The sequence below is a fragment of the Gorilla gorilla genome, chromosome 17 (genome assembly GCF_029281585.2).
Source record: "Gorilla gorilla gorilla isolate KB3781 chromosome 17, NHGRI_mGorGor1-v2.1_pri, whole genome shotgun sequence".
Classification (NCBI taxonomy): Eukaryota; Metazoa; Chordata; class Mammalia; order Primates; family Hominidae; genus Gorilla; species Gorilla gorilla.
In genome coordinates this window covers 31,379,322-31,386,681 of record NC_073241.2, presented here as the reverse complement: position 1 = coordinate 31,386,681, position 7,360 = coordinate 31,379,322, and positions in this window count along the sequence as shown.

Below are 7,360 nucleotides of genomic sequence, written 5' to 3'. Positions count from 1 at the left end.
CCCTTAGGTAAATCACAGACAAGGGTCTGTCTCCTGGGTGACCAGTGCAGAGTTAAGATGTCACAATGACCCCTTCGGCAGATCACAGTCAAGCGCCTGTCACATGGGTGACCCGAGCAGAGTTATGATGTCACAATGCACCCTTACGCAGATCACAGGCAAGGGTCTGACACTTTTGTGATGGGTGTAGAATTATGATGTCACAATGCACCCTGAGGCAGATAACAGACAAGGGTCTGTCACCAGGGTGACCAGTGCCGAGTTATGATGTCTCAATGCCCCTTAGGCAGTTCACAGACAAGGGTCTGTGACCTGGATGCTCCGTGCCGAGTTATGATGTCACAATTCCCCCTTAGGCAGACGAAAACCCAGAGTCTGTCACGTGGGTGACCAGTGCAGAGTTATGATGTCAAAATGACCCCTTAGGCAGTTCACAGACAAGGGTCTCTCACCTAGGTGACCAGTGTAGAGTTATCATGTCACAATGATGCCTTAGGCAGATCACAGACAATGGTCTGTCACCTTGGTGACCTGTGCAAAGTCACGATGTCACAATGTACCCTTGGGAAGGTCACAGACAAGCGTCTGTCACCTGGGTGACCAGTGTAGAGTTATGATGTCACAATGCCCCATTAAGCAGATCACAGACAAGGGTCTGCCACCTGGGTGACCAATACAGAGTTATGATGTCACAATGCCCCCTTAAGCAGTTCACAGACAAGGGTCTGTCACCTGGGTGATGAGTGCACGGTTAGGATGTCACAATGCCCCTTAAGCAGATGACAGACAAGGGTCTGTCACCTGGGAGACAAGTGCAGAATTACGATGTCACAATGCCCCCTTAAGCAGTTCACAGACAAGGGTCTGTCACCTGGTTGACCAGTGCAGATTTATGATGTCACAACGCCCCCTTAGGCAGATCACAGACAATGGTTTCTCACCTTGGTGACCAATGCAGAATTATGATGTCACAATGCTTCATTAGGCAGATCACAGACAAGTGTCTGTCAACTGCGTGACCAGTGCAGAGTTATGATGTCACAAGGACACCTTAGGGAGATCACAGACAAGGGCCTGTCACCTGGGTACCCTGTGGAGAGTAATGATGTCACAATGCCCCCTTAGGCAGATAAAAGACAAGGGTCTGTCACCTGGGAGACAAGTGCAGAATTACGATGTCACAATGCCCCCTTAAGCAGTTCACAGACAAGGGTCTGTCACCTGGTTGACCAGTGCAGATTTATGATGTCACAACGCCCCCTTAGGCAGATCACAGACAATGGTTTCTCACCATGGTGACCAATGCAGAGTTATGATGTCACAATGCTGCATTAGGCAGATCACAGACAGGGGTCTGTCAACTGCGTGACCTGTGCAGACTTATGGTGTCACAATGCCCCCTTAGGCAGATCAAAGACAAGGGTCTGTCACCTGGGTGTCCAGTGCAGAGTTATGATGTCACAATACCCTCTTAGGCAGATAACAGACAAGGGTCTGCCACCAGGGTGACCAGTGCAGAGTTATGATGTCACAATGCCCACTTGGGCAGGTCAAGACAAGGGCCTGTCACCTGGGTTCCCAGTGCAGACTTATGATGTCACAATGCCCAATTAGGCAAATCACAGACAAGGGTCTGCCACCAGGGTGACCAGTGCAGAGTTATGATGTCACAATGCCCACTTGGGCAGGTCAAGACAAGGGCCTGTCACCTGGGTTCCCAGTGCAGACTTATGATGTCACAATGCCCAATTAGGCAAATCACAGACAAGGATCTGTCTCCTGGGTGACCAGTGTAGAGATAAGATGTCACAATGACCCCTTAGGCAGATCACATTCAAGGGCCTGTCACATGGGTGACCCGAGCAGAGTTATGATGTGACAATGCACCTTTAGGACGATCACAGACAAGGGTCTGTGACCTGGGTGCCCCATGCCGAGTTACGATGTCACAATGCACCCTTAGGCAGATCAAGGACCAGGGTCTGTCACGTGGTTGAACAGTGCAGAGTTATGACGTCAAAATGCCCCCTTCGGCATTTCACAGACAAGGCTATGTCACCTGGGTGACCAGTGCAGTGTTATGATGTCACAATGCCTCCTTAGGCTGATCACACACAATGGTCTGTCACCTTGGTGACCAGTGCAAAGTTATGATGTTGCAATGCCCCTTAGGCAGATCACAGACAATGGTCTGTCACCTGGGTGATGAGTGCAGAGTTATGATGTCACAATGCCCCATTTAGCAGATCACAGAAAAGGGTCTGCCACCTGGGAGACAAGTGCAGAATTACGATGTCACAATGCCCCCTTAAGCAGTTCACAGACAAGGGTCTGTCACCTGGTTGACCAGTGCAGATTTATGATGTCACAACGCCCCCTTAGGCAGATCACAGACAATGGTTTCTCACTTTGGTGACCAATGCAGAATTATGATGTCACAATGCTTCATTAGGCAGATCACAGACAAGGGTCTGTCAACTGCGTGACCAGTGCAGAGTTATGATGTCACAAGGACACCTTAGGGAGATCACAGACAGGGGCCTGTCACCTGGGAACCCCGTGCAGAGTTATGATGTAACGATGCCCCCTTAGGCAGATAAAGGCAAGGGTCGGTCACCTGGGTTACCAGTGCACTGTTATGATGTCACAATGCCCCCTTAGGCAGATCACAGACAAGGGTCTGTCATCATGGTGACCAGTGCAGAGTTAAGATGCAACAACGCCCCCATAGGCAGATCACAGACAAGGGTCTGTCACCTGGGTGACCAATGCAGAGTTATGATGTCACAATGCCACTTAGGCAGATCACAGACAAGGTTCCATCACCTAGGTGACCAGGGCAGGGTTCTGATGTCACAATGCCCACTTAGGCAGTTCACAGACAATGGTCTGTCACCTGGGTGACCAGTGAAGAGTTATGATGTCACAATGCCTCCTTAGGCATATCACAGACAATGGTCTGTCACCTTGGTGACCACTGCAGAGTTATGATGTCACATTGCCCCTTAGGCAGATCACAGACAATGGTTTCTCACCATGGTGACCAATGCAGAGTTATGATGTCACAATGCCGCATTAGGCAGATCACAGACAGGGGTCTGTCAACTGCGTGACCAGTGCAGACTTATGATGTCACAATGCCCCCTTAGGCAGATCAAAGACAAGGGTCTGTCACCTGGGTGTCCCGTGCAGAGGTATGATGTCACAATACCCTCTTAGGCAGATAACAGACAAGGGTCTGCCACCAGGGTGACCAGTGCAGAGTTATGATGTCACAATGCCCACTTGGGCAGGTCAAGACAAGGGCCTGTCACCTGGGTTCCCAGTGCAGACTTATGATGTCACAATGCCCAATTAGGCAAATCACAGACAAGGGTCTGCCACCAGGGTGACCAGTGCAGATTTATGATGTCACAATGCCCACTTGGGCAGGTCAAGACAAGGGCCTGTCACCTGGGTTCCCAGTGCAGACTTATGATGTCACAATGCCCAATTAGGCAAATCACAGACAAGGATCTGTCTCCTGGGTGACCAGTGTAGAGATAAGATGTCACAATGACCCCTTAGGCAGATCACATTCAAGGGCCTGTCACATGGGTGACCCGAGCAGAGTTATGATGTGACAATGCACCTTTAGGACGATCACAGACAAGGGTCTGTGACCTGGGTGCCCCATGCCGAGTTACGATGTCACAATGCACCCTTAGGCAGATCAAGGACCAGGGTCTGTCACGTGGTTGAACAGTGCAGAGTTATGACGTCAAAATGCCCCCTTCGGCATTTCACAGACAAGGCTATGTCACCTGGGTGACCAGTGCAGTGTTATGATGTCACAATGCCTCCTTAGGCTGATCACACACAATGGTCTGTCACCTTGGTGACCAGTGCAAAGTTATGATGTTGCAATGCACCCTTGGGCAGGTCACAGACAAGCATCTGTCACCTGGGTGTCCAGTGTAGAGTTATGATGTCACAATGCCCCATTTAGCAGATCACAGACAAGGGTCTGCCACCTGGGTGACCATTACAGAATTATGATGTCACAATGCCCCCTTAGGAAGATCACAGAGAACGGTCTGTCACCTGGGTGACCAGTGCAGGCTTACGATGTCACAATGCCCCTTAGCTAGATCACAGACAAGGGTCTGTCACGTGGGTGACCAGTGCATGTTTATGATGTCACAATGCACCCTTTGGCAGATAACGGAGAAGGATCTGTCACCAGGGTGACCAGTGAAGAGTTATGATATCACAATGCTCCTTTAGGCAGTTCACAGTCAAGGGTCTGTCACCTGGGTGACCAGTGTAGAGTTCTGATGTCACAATGCCTCTTTAGGCAGATCACAGACAATGGTCTGTCACCTTAGAGACCACTGGAGAGTTATGATGTCAAAATGCCCCCTTAAGCAGATCAAAGACAAGGGTCTGTCACCTGGGAGACAAGTGCAGAGTTATGATGTCCCTATGCCCCTTAAGCAGTTCACAGACAAGGTCTGTCACCTGTGTGACCAGTGCAGACTTATGATGTCACAACGCCCCCTTAGGGAGATCACAGACAATGGTTTCTCACGTTGGTGACCAATGCAGAGTTATGATGTCACAATGCCTTCTTAGGCAGATCACAGCCAATGGTCTGTCACCTGGGTGACCAGTGCAGAGTTACGATGTCACAATGCCCCCTTAGGCAGATCACAGACAAGGTTCTGTTACCTGCGTGACCAGTGCAGAGTTATGATGTCACAATGCCCCTTAGGCAGATCACAGACAATGGTCTGTCACCTTGGTGACCAGTGCAGGGTTATGACGTCACATTGCCCCCTTAGGCAGATCACAGACAATGGTTTCTCACCATGGTGACCAATGCAGAGTTATGATGTCACAATGCCGCATTAGACTGTTCACAGACAAGGGTCTGTCAACTGCTTGACCAGTGCAGACTTATGATGTCACAATGCCCCCTTAGGCAGATCAAAGACAAGGGTGTGTCACCTGGGTGTCCCGTGCAGAGTTATGATGTCACAATGCCCTCTTAGGCAGATAACTGACAAGGGTGTGCCACCAGGGTGACTAGTGCAGAGTTCTGATGTCACAATGCCCACTTAGGCAGGTCAAAGTCAAGGGCCTGTCACCTGGGTTCCCAATGCAGACTTATGATGTCACAATGCTCCCTTAGGCAAATCACAGACAAGGGTCTGTCTCCTGGGTGACCAGTGCAGAGTTAAGATGTCACAATGACCCCTTAGGCAGATCACATTCAAGCACCTGTCACATGGGTGACCCTAGCAGAGTTATGATGTCACAATGCACCCTTACGCAGATCACAGGCAAGGGTCTGACACTTTTGTGATGGGTGTAGAATTATGATGTCACAATGCACCCTGAGGCAGATAACAGACAAGGGTCTGTCACCTGGGAGACAAGTGCAGAATTACGATGTCACAATGCCCCCTTAAGCAGTTCACAGACAAGGGTCTGTCACCTGGTTGACCAGTGCAGATTTATGATGTCACAACGCCCCCTTAGGCAGATCACAGACAATGGTTTCTCACCTTGGTGACCAATGCAGAATTATGATGTCACAATGCTTCATTAGGCAGATCACAGACAAGGGTCTGTCAACTGCGTGACCAGTGCAGAGTTATGATGTCACAAAGACACCATAGGGAGATCACAGACAAGGGCCTGCCACCTGGGTACCCCGTCCAGAGTTATGATGTCACAATGCCCCCTTAGGCAGATAAAAGACAAGGGTCTGTCACCTGGGAGACAAGTGCAGAATTACGATGTCACAATGCCCCTTTGGCAGTTCACAGACAAGGGTCTGTGACCTGGATGCTCCGTGCCGAGTTATGATGTCACAATTCCCCCTTAGGCAGATGAAAAACCAGAGTCTGTCACGTGGGTGACCAGTGCAGAGTTATGATGTCAAAATGCCCCCTTAGGCAGTTCACAGACAAGGGTCTCTCACCTTGGTGACCAGTGTAGAGTTATCATGCAACAATGATGCCTTTGGCAGATCACAGACAATGGTCTGTCACCTTGGTGACCTGTGCAAAGTTACGATGTCGCAGTGCACCCTTGGGAAGGTCACAGACAAGCGTCTGTCACCTGGGTGACCAGTGTACAGTTATGATGTCACAATGCCCTATTAATCAGATCACAGACAAGGGTCTGCCACCTGGGTGACCAATACAGAGTTATGATGTCACAATGCCCCCTTAAGCAGTTCACAGACAAGGGTCTGTCACCTGGGTGATGAGTGCAGAGTTATGATGTCACAATGCCCCTTAAGCAGATGACAGACAAGGGTCTGTCACCTGGGAGACAAGTGCAGAATTACGATGTCACAATGCCCCCTTAAGCAGTTCACAGACAAGGGTCTGTCACCTGGTTGACCAGTGCAGATTTATGATGTCACAACGCCCCCTTAGGCAGATCACAGACAATGGTTTCTCACCTTGGTGACCAATGCAGAATTATGATGTCACAATGCTTCATTAGGCAGATCACAGACAAGGGTCTGTCAACTGCGTGACCAATGCAGAGTTATGATGTCACAAGGACACCTTAGGGAGATCACAGACAAGGGCCTGCCACCTGGGTACCCCGTGCAGAGTTATGATGTCACAATGCCCCCTTAGGAAGATAAAAGACAAGGGTCTCTCACCTGGGAGACAAGTGCAGAATTACGATGTCACAATGCCCCCTTAAGCAGTTCACAGACAAGGGTCTGTCACCTGGTTGACCAGTGCAGATTTATGATGTCACAACGCCCCCTTAGGCAGATCACAGACAATGGTTTCTCACCTTGGTGACCAATGCAGAATTATGATGTCACAATGCTTCATTAGGCAGATCACAGACAAGGGTCTGTCAACTGCGTGACCAGTGCAGAGTTATGATGTCACAAGGCCACCTTAGGGAAATCACAGACAAGGGCCTGTCACCTGGGTGACCAGTGCAGAGTTATGATGTCACAATGCCTCCTTAGGACTATCACCGACAATGGTCTGTCACCTTGGTGACCACTGCAGATTTATGATGTCACATTGCCCCTTAGGCAGATCACAGACAATGGTTTCTCACCATGGTGACCAATGCAGAGTTATGATGTCACAATGCCGCATTAGGCAGATCACAGACAGGGGTCTGTCAACTGCGTGACCAGTGCAGACTTATGATGTCACAATGCCCCCTTAGGCAGATCAAAGACAAGGGTCTGTCACCTGGGTGTCCCGTGCAGAGTTATGATGTCACAATACCCTCTTAGGCAGATAACAGACAAGGGTCTGCCACCAGGGTGACCAGTGCAGAGTTATGATGTCACAATGCCCACTTGGGCAGGTCAAGACAAGGGCCT